A 14807-nucleotide genomic window follows, 5' to 3' on the forward strand; every position below is an offset into this window, starting at 1 on the left:
TCTTCTGTCTCTGCTGGAGTCTCTGCTTCTACCTCCTCCTCCTCCGAGGAGTCATTCTTGTCTGACTCGGCTTCTTTTTCGGCTTTCTGTCTGGTATGTATCGCTACTATTTCTTTACGGACCTTTCTAGTCATAGCATCTATACAATTCTGTCTATCATGTTTACCTTCCGCAATATTTTGACTCCATCTTGTCAGTACATTCATCTCTTCCTTAACAACACCTGTCTGATCTTGTTCCCTTATCAAACAATTAACTAAGAATCGTAATAGTAAACCTTGTGTCTCAACTTTCTGATATGCCATGGCTTCACGAACACATTCTGGCCTCTCCCCTGTTCTAATAAAATGATATATGTTGTCTAGATGTTCTGGCATTTCTGGTAATAACATCAGATAATCTGTAACACGTCGTAGGCGCAACAAGGCTAACATCATGTCTCCTGCCTTGCCAGGTACTGGATCATATCTACAGTCCGTTAGATACTGTTTAAGTTTTTCATGGGGCATCGCTGCCGGAGTACGCTGTGTAGCTAATTCTCTCATTGTCACTCGATGTAACTGTGGCGGGGTGTGAAAGTGACCTCCTGAAGCACCTCCTGAGGCACCTCCTGAGGCAGAACCATGAGCATGACTTGACGTCATTGCGTGTGGGAAAGGTACGTTTAACGGGGACGACTGACTCTGAGTCGCATCTGTAGCAAAAGGATTGTGAGGACCAATAGTAGGGGGACCAGTAGCAGCAGCAGCAGAAGGGGCAGCAGAAGGGGAAGTGACAGCAGGTGCGGGAAGTAAATCTCGGCGTGGAGGGGTCGTGGCTTGATCAGCAGGAATATGCTGTGGCAGATTATTATTAGCAGGTTGTACGGGTACATTGGTATATGCGGGAGCTACATCATCTAAATAGGAAGAAAGGAAAATATCTGCTGCGGTCTTATTGTGACGTACTTTAGTCGGAACCAATGGAGGTGGCAAGTTACGGGGTACTTCCGGGGTCGCCTTGGGCAGGCCCTTGGCAAGAACTGGATACATGCCTGTAATGAGTGCATTTCTTTGGCGGTCTAATTGTTCTGATCTGACCTGTTCTCCTTCTTCTAGTAACTCTTTTTCTTTGGCTTTTTCGGATTCTTCTCTACTCTTCTCTGCTTTTCTGAATGCTTTTTCTGTTCTTCTATGCGATTCTTTGCGCCACAATTCTATGGCATCTTTCTGAGATTGTCTGGCTTTCTTTTTCCATAACGCTTCTTCTACTCTCATGATGCACTCGGCATCCCATGTCCCTGAGGCAGGCCATCTAAACTTCTCTTCCAGGTTCTTTGTGTAGTCCACCCATAAATCTAAATACAACACAGCATCTAAGCCATGCTTGTGGTACATAAAATATCCTGGAGTGTCCCTAGGCGGGACAGGAACTGCTTCTTCAAGTATCCCTTTCCTAGTACCTATCTGACGTAACTTCGAAAACAACGGCATTTCTGGAATGATTCGGACGTGAATACAATAACCACAGTAATAAACAGTAAACAATCATTCATACCACAACATTGAAACACATTGAAACATGTCGGACTGAAATTACCTGGAGCACAGAAAACACAGTAAAACTCTCGGAATAAAACTGAATAACTAGATGCACTGCTAAAACAGTACAGACCAGTCTCATAAAGAGACACGTCAGACCGTATCCACCTAAGTGAACACGTCAGGACCAGAATTGTGTACCCAACTCTGTCTTTACCAGGCACAAACTAATGAACCTGTCTAGATGCGTTCCCAACAACGGTACTCACCGGGAAGCAAGAAACTGAAGGCCTCGGAAACTGGACTGGACTCAGGACTGGACTGGACTGGACTGCTACGACATCTGACGACGACGCATCACGCTTCCACGCATGCGCTTCGGAACAGGTGGGCCTCCGGACACCTCGGACCCTGCACTCTCGACTAGGGCTCTGGTCGGGATCCTCCGCATTCCTCACCGCCTCGTCTGGACGCCGGACCGCAGTCTCCGTCTCCCTCGTGGACCCGAGGGAAGATAGCGGGAAACCCCGCAAACGTGCACGGTTTCCGTCGGGGTTGTAGAAGGGGTCGAAAGCCGCATGACTTCACCGGCGAGTGGGGAAGCGGGGGTTCCTATTCGGGCGACAAATTATGTGGTAAATAATTTTACCTAATCATTTTTCCGTATAATTATCATTACAAGACAGCTCATTCAAATGAGAGGCAGAGTCCGTGGTATCTGAGTCATACGGGCTTTAATGGACAATGAACCTCGAGGTTGGATATCATGTTCCGTCACCACTAGGGTTCGGGAAGGGACAGTCAACGTTTTATTAACATTACACATTATATATAGTAAAGTAACATAATTGAATCCAATACAGTAGGCGTAACAGGTGAAAAGAGCGAGATAAGAACACATGTGCGTAAGAGGAGGCGTGAAAAAGAGGCGTACACAGGGGCGTGCACTGTACATGTCAGAGAAACGTCACAAGAATCGTCACATGTGGGTGGATGCATAGAGAAAGTTGCAGGATCAGCAGAAACCCTTAACCCGGATGCGCGCGCAACTAGCATGACGTGAAACTGGGGGCTTTGACTTTAGCACTAGTGGAGGAGACTGGTGTCTGGAGTGTCAGGGCAACCTGTACCTATAGCATATCTGGTATCTTATGTTTGGGGGATATAGTGTCTGAAGTAAAAGTCTCTCGGGCAGGGGCCATCCCATACTGAAAGCTAGTGCGTGCATACGTGTCTGGGTGCAACGTGCGGAGCCATGGGCCTACCATGGTAACGGAGTCAGTAAATCACTTGCAAGGAAGACAGAAAAGGCCGGGCCCTTTGCTCTGCAGCCGGGAAGATGTTTACCTATTCACTAGACTGGAATGTGTTTTCGAGGAGGCTGAGCAGATAACTGTAGGTAAAACATGAATTTGGCAGACAGTCCAGGCCGAGCCGGGCACCGCTGCGCTGGCAGGAAGTAAGGCAGGGGTCAGGGATGCACACAGCCCTCGGAGACAGGAGAGATGAGGCAGAGAGGCCACATTTAAGGGCCTAGGTAGACTGGGCCAGGAAACATGGAGAAAAACGTGTATGAATTTCAGAAGTGCACCATGTAAAGACGTTGGCACGGCATGTTTAGAAACTGAATTATCGATCCATTCCAGGTGGATCGGGTAGAGGACATGTTAACGTTGGACGCAAATGTATTTGCGTCTTCATATTCGGTCATGGAGGGAAATTACATGTACTTTAAGCACGTACATGGAGACGTTGGGGTACACGTTAGGGGACATACTCGACCATAAACATTTCAATTACCTCACCTCCAGGGACCAATAGTGGTGAATTTCACTCTGCGATGGCACCATCTCCAGGTTTTCTCATCCCACGAAATCTGGACACTCACAACAACCTTGAGTATCACCCAGGTCCTGATACAAGATAAATAGGTTGCACATCTCTGCCAAAACGTTCTCTCCCAGACCTCGCTATCACTAATACAGAATACTCCTTTCTCTAGCTAATGAAGCCTTGAAACTGCATCTGCAGAGGAGAGAACATGCAAGGCAAATAGAAAAATACATTTCGAAATTCAGGCCTAGTTGAATTAGCTTTGGTAAACACTACAATGTGCACTTCGACTACCTGATTAAATGTGCATGGATAACGTCAGAATAAATGCAGCAATATAAATGTAACTTAGGTAAATGAGTCATGGTTACACATGCAATGCACTTTCAAATAAATACAGCATAACTTGAGACATTTGTGTAAATAGGTATGAGAACTACATTTCTTCATGGTTAGGCTAAAGATTAATGTACACATGTTTATGAATCTATAGTGTTCTACAGTGAAAGCACTTCAGTAATACATTTAAATACTTCACTTTTCATTAATAAAGTTGGCATACAGAGTATATGGTGCTAAGTGAACTTATGTATTGTGCTTGTGTGACGTTTAGAGATGGAGCTAACATTTTGCTGCTCTGCTGCTGTGGACAGACCACCATCTTGAAAAAGTCTGCTTGTAAGGCTTGACCACGCCTCCTTCCAGAAACGTCTGGCATTCGTTGAATGATTGAACAGACGGCCCAGTTTGACTTACTTCACATTGCTCTTCCTGTTCTGCACTGAACACAGCTCACGAAAATCCCATCTGGGTGAATGCCAGTGCAGAAAGGGCTGCACAACTGAGATGGAGGGAGCACGACCATGATCTGAGTGCAGTATCTATCAGCATGCTGCTGAGCATCATGTGGAACCCTGCTTCGCCCTCTGTGTTATTATTACAGATCTCAATACAGATGTAACAGCGGTCATATTGCAATAATAAAACAAAGATAGTCTATTGCAATACTGGTCAAAGTTGACCACATGGGATGTGGTGCACTGTATGAACGGCAGGTGGCCTCGTATCCCTGTTTGGGGAGCTCCACCATGTTCTAAAAAACATTCAAAAATAAAAAAGAGGAAAGAAAGAAATGAGACAAGAACTATAAAGGAGATTTGGAAAACGAAAGGATTGACAATTGATCAAGCAAAATGCCATAATTCACAGGGCAATAGAGTCATTGGCTGAAATTGATTGTATCCTGTCATAGGCTGAGGCAGCAAGTGAATGACACTCTAACAGAGCAGTGGAAGACGAAGGTTGTTCTGTTTATGTATGGATGTGTATGGATTTTAAAATTAATGTATGGGATTACAAGCGCCCAAAAGAGAACTAGACACATCAAACTTTCCTAAAGGGACTTAGCAAGGCATATCACAGAGAAAATCCTTACCCCCAGTGTTTGTCAAAGGGGTAACCAACACCAGAAACCTAAGGTAACCTGTGAGACTCCATGTAACATACATGTCTTCCGGCTTTAAATAACACAGCATAATAATCATCTACTCTTAAAGGGCAATTCTCTTTTAATAATAAATAAGTATGGTGTACTGCCTTTCTAGTAACCCTCCATGATAACTAGATCATACCTATAGCGTCTGACAACTCTTCCCAACTAGCCAATCAGTCCCATAGTTTTTATCATTGGACTTTTACCTTGATCAACCCGGGCCTGCTATATTGAGTAACGATCAGGATTTCGGATAAGCTCAGGTAGGATTTCGAGCTCAATAAGAGTTCATTTCTTATTCAACATAGATTCAGGGTTATCTTCTGTTTGCACGAGGCAACTCTTTGCCGCTTAGTGTCCCCAGCCCTAGAAGTTTATTGTGCAAAAGCCCAGAGTGCTGCACTATTTGGACGGAAGGATCACTGATACTCAATAACTGGCTATAACCAAAAATGATTTTCTGAGGCAGCTTCTTGCTTGTCCTCCTAGCACCCCACTAATACAGCTATTCGCAACTTGGGCATCAAGACAATTTCAAAGCTGGTAGCATTAAAAGCACTGAGAGACTGGGTCTGTCTTTGGGTCACATCTGAATGACATAAATACAGAGGGTCTCATTTATGAAAGCCTTGCGCCACCGGTGCGTCACTTTTTCCCATGTTAAAAGTGACGCTTGTCCTCCTAGCACCCCACTAATACAGCTTTTCGCAACTTGGGCATCAAGACAATTTCAAAGCTGGTAGCATTAAAAGCACTGAGAGACTGGGTCTGCCTTTGGGTCACATCTGAATGACATAAATACAGAGGGCCTCATTTATGAAGTTGAAGAGACGTCATCGCTCCATGATAACTAGATCATACCTATAGCGTCTGACAACTCTTCCCAACTAGCCAATCAGTCCCATAGTTTTTATCATTGGACTTTTACCTTGATCAACCCGGGCCTGCTATATTGAGTAACGATCAGGATTTCGGATAAGCTCAGGTAGGATTTCGAGCTCAATAAGAGTTCATTCCTTATTCAACATAGATTCAGGGTTATCTTCTGTTTGCACAAGGCAACTCTTTGCCGCTTAGTGTCCCCAGCCCTAGAAGTTTATTGTGCAAAAGCCCAGAGTGCTGCACTATTTGGACGGAGGGATCACTGATACTCAATAACTGGCTATAACCAAAAATGATTTTCTGAGGCAGCTTCTTGCTTGTCCTCCTAGCACCCCACTAATACAGCTTTTCGCAACTTGGGCATCAAGACAATTTCAAAGTGCCGAAGTGGCAATCCGCCAGGCCCCTTCTTGTCAAACTCCACTGGCTCCCAGTCATCTCCAGGGCAGCATTTAAGACCGGCTGCCTTATTTTTAAGTCATTAGCTGGCCCCTGCCCTGCTTTCATCAAATCCCTCATCAGACCCTACTGCTCATCCCGCAATCTGAGATCCTCCCACCTCCATCTCTTGACTGTCCCTCCCTATAAGCTTTGTAGATCTGGCGGCCGGAGATTTGCTTACCTGGCCCCCAAGCTTTGGAACTCTTTCCCCCTCTCTCTTAAAACTTCTAACTCTCTAACTCTTTTTCGTAAGTCTCTAAAAACTTGGCTCTTTCCCCAATCTGGCTAGTCTCTCTGTCCCCTCTACTTCCAACCAGCGCCAGGAAACCCATGGTGTCAGTGCGCTCTATAAGCACCCCTTACGATACGATACGATACGATACGATACGATCGCTCTTCCGACTCCCCCCGACGCTCGTGTGACGCGGCCGGGGGTGCAGGCGACGCCGCCCTCGCGGCTCCGTCGGAGCCGCGGGCGTCGCGGCCTGCTTCATACCCATCAGTCCCTGGGCAGAATGCGACGCCGGAGGAGATCGAGGCCTTCCTCACGGCCATGAGGTCGCTCACTCCTCCGTCGGGCTCTGCAGCGCCTTCGGGCCCAGCGGCCCCGACTGGGGGCCCCAGCGGGCCTGGTTCTTCGGCCCTGACGCCGCCGGGTGCTTCGGTCCCGCCGCCGCCGGTGACTTCGGTCCCGGTGCCGCAGGCCCCCACAGGATCCGGGTCCGGATCCGGGTCGTCGCCGGTCGACCTTACGACCTCGCCGGCTCCGGCCCCCAGGGTGTCACCCCCGGCGCTGCCTCCGGGTACCGCCATCCCGATCCCTCCCTCGATTCGGGACCGGCGCCGCTTGGTGTCGCTCTCGACGCCGATGGGAGATTTCTACTTCTATGACCGACCCCATCCTTTGGTCCTGAGTCTCATGAGATGGGTGGCGAGGGGGATTGGGAGGGGTCTGAGGACCCTCTGGCACAGGAGTGCCAGTCTTATCAGGACCGGACAGGTGAGTTAGGGGAGGCCAGTGGTCTGGACACCTCGCCGGTCACTGGTTTTGTCTCCCCTCCTAGCATGGCTACGGAGGAGGGGGCTGCCTATAGTGTGGTGCTGACACGGGCGGCCAAGGCCTTGGGCCTGGAGTTCCCTGTCGTGGATGTGAGGACTAACCTCCTCACTGAGGTCCTTAAACCGCAGGCAAGCTCGGCCGAGCCTCTGCTGCTGTTTAATGAGGCCTTGTCTGACGTTCTTCTGGGCACTTGGTCCAAGCCCGCTACAGGTCAGCCTGTAGATAGGAACGTGGCCAGACGCCACCGCCCGGCTCCGGGCGACCCTTGCTTCCTGTCCACCCACCCCACCCCCGAGAGCCTGGTCATCCAGGCCTCTAACTCCAAGACCACATTCCCGACTGCTCCCCCGATCGGGAATCCAAGAGGTACGAGCAATACGGGAAAAAGGTATTCTCCTCCCTGAGTTTAGGGCTGCAGTCAGTCAACACCACGTGCATCTTGGGCTGTTACACCCACTCTCTGTGGGACACGGTCGCGGACGTGCTGCCACAATGTCCGGTGAAGGTTGACTAAACTCACCCAAGCCCTTGCGGAGGGTCGAGATGCGGCACAGTACTCCATCCGGTGTGGGCTGGATACCGCGGACTCACTGAGCAGAGCGATGGCAGCGACGGTGGTGATTCATCGTCACGCCTGGTTGAGGTCCGCCAACTTTTCGGCTGATGTCCAAAACACCCTTATGGACATACCGTTTGATGTCCGTCGCCTCTTTGGCGACAAGGCAGACCATACGCTTGAGCGCTTTAAGGACTCCAGGGCTACGGCCAAGTCCTTGGGCCTCTCGGCCCGTGCCAGCAAACGGCTGCTTTTCGCTCCTTTCGTGGCCAAGGAAGGGGCGCCCCCACATGTCCTTCCAGCCACGGGCCGCAGACTACCGTCCAGCACGGTGGCGGACGTGGAAACCGCTGTGGCGGCGGTCGGGGACAACCGCGAGGCCACTCTACACCTGCCCCTGCAGCATCCACCTCAAAACCTTCCTAGTCCGAGCTTTCAGGCCCATGTGAAGCCAGTGGGGGGCAGGGTTCGCCATCACCACCTCCACTGTCACATTGGACAGGTGGGTGCTGCAAATCGTCCGAAGGGGCTACTCCCTCCCCTTCGAGGCGACCCCTCCAGACATGCCACCGCAGTACCACCGCGTGTCGGAGGATCACTTGACACTTCTACGAGAGGAAGTTACGGCCCTCTTGGCCATGGGGGCCATTGAGCGTGTTCCTGGGCCAGAAGTAGGGTGTGGTTGTTACTCCCACTACTTTCTGGTACCCAAGAAGGGCAAAGGGGGCCTACACCCTATCTTGGACCTGTGGAACGTCAACGGCTTCCTCCGGCAGGAGAAGTTCAAGATGCTGACACTAGTTTTGGTCCTAGCTGCCCTGGACCCAGGAGACTGGATGGTAGCGTTGGACTTGCAGGACGCTTATTTTCATATCCCCGTCCTGCTGGCTCACTGGCGTTACCTGCGGTTCACGGTAGGCCACGAGCACTTTCAGTTTACCGTGCTCCCCTTCGGCCTTACCAGCGCCCCACGGGTGTTCACAAAAGTGATGGCGGTGGTCGCAGCTCATCTGCGCAGGTTAGGTCCTTCAGCCTTCCCCTACCTCTACGACTGGTTGTTGAAGGCGGGCTCGCCCCAGACAGTCGTCAGCACCTCCAGACTACGGCCGACCTCCTGCACCTACTGGGGTTCTCCATCAATGTGCCGAAGTCGCACCTGTGTCCCTCTCAGAAGCTCCTCTTCATCGGAGCAGTTCTGGACTCGGCGCAGTTTCAGGTTTATCCTCCCGAGCAGCGGGTTTGGGATATTCAGGCTCTGATTCCGATCTTTCAGCCGTTATCCCGAGTCTCGGTCAGGTTGACGCTGCGGCTTCTGGGGCTAATGGCCTCCTGCATCCTTCTGGTGCATTACGCCAGGTGGCGGATGTGGGCTCTGCAGTGGGACCTGGAGTTTCAGTGGGCCCAGCATCAGGGCATCTTGTCCGACCATGTCTTGATCTCGGAGGGCACTGCAAGACAGTTGCAGTGGTGGCTCACGGACCGCGATTGGGTCAGCGGCAGATCCCTCTCCCTACCCCAACCAGAGCACGGAGTTGTGATGGACGCGTGCCTCCAGGCCTGGGGAAGCCACGTGGGAGAGGCGGAGATCAGAGGCCTCTGGTCTCCGGCGGAGTCGCGGCTCCACATCAACCTTCTAGAGCTGCGGGCGATCCGACTTGCACTGAAGGCATTCCTCCCCTCTGTCCGGGGGAGTGTAGTGCAGGTGTTCATGGACAACACCACCGCCATGTGGTACTGCAACAAACAGGGCGGGTGGGGTCGTGGACCCTATGCCAGGAGGCTCTGCACCTCTGGCAGTGGCTGGAATATCAGGGCGTGACCCTGGTGGTTCAACATCTGGCGGGTTCCCTGAACGCTAGGGCGGACGAACTCAGCCGTCGGTGCATGATGGATCACGAATGGCGTCTGAACTCGGACGTGGCGCAAGGCCTCTTTCAGCATTGGGGCGTGCCATGGTTAGATCTATTCACCACAGAAGAGAACGCGCAATGTCATCAGTTCTGCACGTTGGAATTTCCAAGGTGGCACTCGCTCGGAGACGCTTTTCATCGCAAGTGGAGCTGCGGTCTGTTGTACGCCTTTCCGCCTATGCCACTTCTGCCCAGAGTGCTGAAGAAGATCAGGCGCGACCGGGCCTAAGTCATCCTTGTGGCTCTGGACTGGGCACGAAGATACTGGTATCCCGAGCTACTCAGCATGTCTGTCGATCCCCTGATTCGTCTGCCTCTTCAGGAGAACCTTCTGTCACAGCAGCAGGGGACGGTCCTGCACCCGAACCTGTCCATTCTCCACCTCCATGCTTGGAGATTGAGCGACGACAGTTGAGGCCATTTGACTTGCCTCCTGAAGTTTGTGATGTGATTCTGGCAGCCAGGCGTCCCTCCACAAAGTCGGTATACGCCTGCAGGTGGGACAAGTTTGTGGCATGGTGCACAGCAAAGGCCGTGGATCCCCTTTCTGCCCCCCTTTCAGAGGTTCTCCTCTTCCTCCTTTCTCTTGCCCAGCAGGGCTCTGCTCTGGGCACTCTCAAGGGCTACCTCTCTGCCATTTCAGCCTTCTTAAGGCTCCCTGATCAGCCTTCTTTGCTCAAGTCCCCGGTTGTTAATAGGTTCTTGAAGGGCATCACTCATATGTTCCCCCCTGTTCCTTTCGTGATGCCTCAGTGGGACTTGAACCTTGTACTTACTTTTCTGATGTGCGCTCCCTTCGAGCCACTTCCTAACTGTCATCTCCGTCTTCTTACCCTTAAGACTGCTTTCCTGGTTGCCATCACCCCTGCCAGGAGAGTGAGTGAGCTCCAGGCTCTTTCATCCAAGCCTCCCTTCCTTTCTGTCCATCCGGACAAGGTTGTGTTGCGGACAAACCCTCTTTACTGCCCAAGGTAGTCACGGCCTTCCACATCGGGCAGTCCATCACCTTGCCCACCTTCTTTCCGCCTCCGCATCCCTCTAAAGAGGAAGAACGGCTCCACCATCAGGACCCAAAACGTAAGCTCTCTTTCTATTTGGATCGCACACGCCAGTTCCGGGTGGATGACCAACTCTTTGTTGGTTACGTGGGCACTAAGAAGGGAAGGGCGGTGCACAAACGGACCATCTCTAGGTGGGTCGTCTTGTGTATCAAGGCATGCTACTCTTTAGCTAAGAAGGAACCTCCTGTTGGGCTGAGGGCCCATTCCACTCGGGCCACTGCGGCTACTAGTGCCCTGGGCCAGGGAGTCCCCTTGCAGGACATCTGTCAGGCAGCTACGTGGGCCTCGCTGCACTCGTTCGCAAGACACTACTGCCTGGACAGCCAAGTCTGGAGAGATGGCTTTTTCGGCCGTTCCGTTCTCCAGGACTTTTTGGTGTGATCATTGGTTCGCAGACCCACCACCGGGTTTGGTATTGCTGGGGTATCTATTCTAAGGTAAGGAATCTAATACTAACCTGTTTCTTTCAGATGCACAAGTTACTTACCTTCGGTAACGATATATCTGTAAGAAACAGTAGTTAGTATTAGATTCCTTACCGCCCCACCCATCCTCCCCGTTCTGCGAACCGATATCTAGGGTTAAGGTCATCCCCTTTCAGGGCCCTAGTTTCATGGCACCAGTGTTGGGTTTTATCATGGCTCTGCGTTTCTGGCGCGGAAAAGCTGTGTATAAGAACTGACGTCAGCACGCAAGGGCGGCGTCTAAGTACTCCGGCGATGTCATCCCGGCGCCAACGACGCCGACGACGGACGCGGAGCCGCAGACAACGCCTACCGACGCGCAGGGGTACTGCTACACAAAAGTTTCCGGATCCAGTCTGACGCCTGGCGATATTCTAAGGTAAGGAATCTAATACTAACTACTGTTTCTTACAGATATATCGTTACCGAAGGTAAGTAACTTGTGCACCTTGTTGCTCATAGAATCCTGAAAACTGACGGTCACTACCTGATCAACGTCTGGCGGAACCGAGAATCCATTCTCTTGCTTATAGGTTCACATTTATGACATATTTATTATTTTATAGTACTTGACATTTATTAAGGTTTTAATGCTGGGTCTGGTGACTTAGTGGACTAATGCGTCCACTTTAGGGGCCTGTGTGTGACCTTGTGGTCACAGGTTCAAATCACGGCAGGTTCACTCAGCCTTTCATCCTTCTGAGGTCAATAAAATGAGTACCATTGAGTTGGGTACAAATAAAACATAAGTTATTCAGCGCCAAGATACCCTTGGGTGAACGTGCGCTTTACAAATACACATGTTATGTTATGTTATATGTTAATGTTTGTTAATTATGTGCTCATTCTTAAACCTGAATTGACATTTTTGACTATTTTTATGAGCATATTCTCTAGATGGCCAATATATTTTATGTTGTACTGCTATATCTTTGCATGTGGCATTTGGAATTTCTAAAGCATTTTAACTTATTTGGTTGTTTTATATCTCGAGTCAAAGCTGTTACTTGGACTTCAATGGAAATCACTAGAGAATGTTGGATTTTGATGGACTGCCTCTTGCTTGCTTATTTGTACATTTATTTCTTGCCACGGAGTTCTCTAAAAGTGATTTGAATATATATTGTATTATTGTTTTTATCCTGTTGTGTGATTTATTTTGCTTTGTTGGTTCCTGGTAACCGAATAAATTATTCTTGAATTTGAGCAACGATCAGGCATAAAGTCATAATATCCTCAATATGCACAAAATTACAGTTGGCAAGACAATATACAACACTTTTTATCAGGCCTGATAACGATTCCAATAGTGCAAATATTTTAACCAGAGGTTAAATAAGAACAAGTAACAAACACAAAAACACTTACCTACCATGGTCATCTGTGGGATTTAATTTAACACATTACCTGTCTATAGGTTTTAACAGAGTGGAATAACAAACCCCCCTTAATGGCATAATGATCACACCTATGGCATCTTATATAACTTTTCCCAGTGATCCAATCAGGCATATCACCTTTACTATTGGTTTGTCACCTTAACCGTCTCAGGCCTACTGTATTAAGCATAACCTCTCCCACATAGCAATCATTAGGCATATAGTTATGATATGTAAAATATATTTGGGATAAATTACCCCCTGCTGTATCAATTAATCAATCAATTCGTCTTTATTCGTTCATGGTAAAAGATCATAAAAGCACATATAAATAAGTCATTAAAATTAAGACGTAAATACATAAGAAATATTAAAAGGAAAGAATTGTATTTCATGTACATGCTCGGTGTGCTTAAATTATTATTTTTACAGACTTGGTATCCTACAGACTATCCCTTTCCTCTTCCTCATGCAAGCCCACAGGAATGATGCAACTGAATAACAAACCAGAGGGTCAGGGAGTTTTATAATACTACCCAGCACTGCTTAAAATTCATTTTCTTTAGTATTGGTTTAAGGGGGACATTCCTTTCCTTCTTGTATAGGCTGCAAAATAAAAATATATGCAATTCTATTTGAGGTGATAGGTTATCACAAGGGCACGCACTTAAGTCGGCGTGATTAGATATTTTTTCCGGGTAACCTAACATCAGAGGAATCAAGTTGGTGCGAAATCTTAGTAGTATAAATCTATGTTGCATCCTATGTACATTTACTAGATAAGAGAGGCCTCCTCCTGTTAATGGTGGGTTGAGGCCATATACCCAGGCTGCATATTTCTCTTTATGGTGTTCATTACGTTTATACTTGGCCATCAACATAAACATATCACTGACCCTGTGTTTGGGAACCTTCTTGCAAGCTAGGGGATCGTTAAAAGGTTTATGGAGACCGATCTCCCTTAGCGCTGACTCTACATAACTAAGCCACCTAGACCTCTTCCATTTGTCCATTGCTAGGCAGCGCCTTAATATTGATTGATTCAGTGGAACTGTGTCTCTCCTCCAGAGTGAATGCCAGAGGAGGAGTGGAGCTAACCGTATGTAGTCTGACATATAAGGTAGATCCAATTCAGAGTGTAAAATCCCATTTGTAAGGGATGGCAGTAAACCCACTACAGATTTAAAGTATACATTTTCAGTTATTTGTAGTGGTGTCGGTGCGACCACACCCCACACCCCAGCTCCGTAGGTCGCTGCTGCTTTTACTCTTGCCTGTTATATATTTTTTATCGGTATTAGGGGTTTTGCACCCAATTTTCTGGCAAAGCTTTTTATAGCTTTGTAACAAAAGGAGAGAGGTGGCTCAATTATCCTAGGGGACCGAGCACTCAAATACAGTGGAAAATCAAAGGACTCCCCTAGAACATCACACACATCTGCCGCTTCTCATGCGTTCAATAAATGAACATCTCACACTTACTCATCATACCATAAGAGCATTTTTTAATAAAATCATATCTTTTTAAGCGCTAAATCCGAATCCTAGGGACTTTATTTTAGGGGGTGTTTATTTTAAAATGTTCAATGCTCCTATGGTATGACGAGTAAGGTTGAGATGCATGAGAAGCGGCAGATGTGTGTAATGTTCTAGGGGAGCCCTTTGGTTTTCCAAAGCTTTTTATAGCACCAATACCCCTCTCCATCACCATCTTTCTCCCCTCCACCAGTTTTTCCCACGACAGATCTTTAACAACAAGGATGCCCAAGCAGGGAAAGGAACCCACTACCTCAGTTTTTTACACTTCTGCATGTAAGTGTGGTACCTTTTCTTTTTTTGTTGCCCCTGCTATTAATACAAAAGATTTAGTTTGATACACTTTTAACTGAAGTGAATCCATGAAGGAGACATATGCAGTTATGAGCCTTTGTAGCCCAATCCCTGTTCTAACAATTAAATCTGCATTGTCTGCGTAAGCCAGTAGTGGTAGCATTTGATGATCAAAAAGAGGAGCTATTAATGCCTTGTGCCAGCTATTAATGCCTTTTCTATTCCGTTTGTGTATAGAGAAAAGGGAAAAGGGGCCAATACTCAACCCTGCCTTACACTCCCCTGGAGATTTTAATTAATTTAATTTAAGAAGCTTATAAAGCGCGCAGCTACCCCCGACGGGGGTGTCCCAGCGCTGAGAGTACAAGTTAATCACAGG

Source organism: Lissotriton vulgaris, chromosome 6, assembly GCF_964263255.1.
Source record: "Lissotriton vulgaris chromosome 6, aLisVul1.2, whole genome shotgun sequence".
NCBI classification, from domain to species: Eukaryota; Metazoa; Chordata; class Amphibia; order Caudata; family Salamandridae; genus Lissotriton; species Lissotriton vulgaris.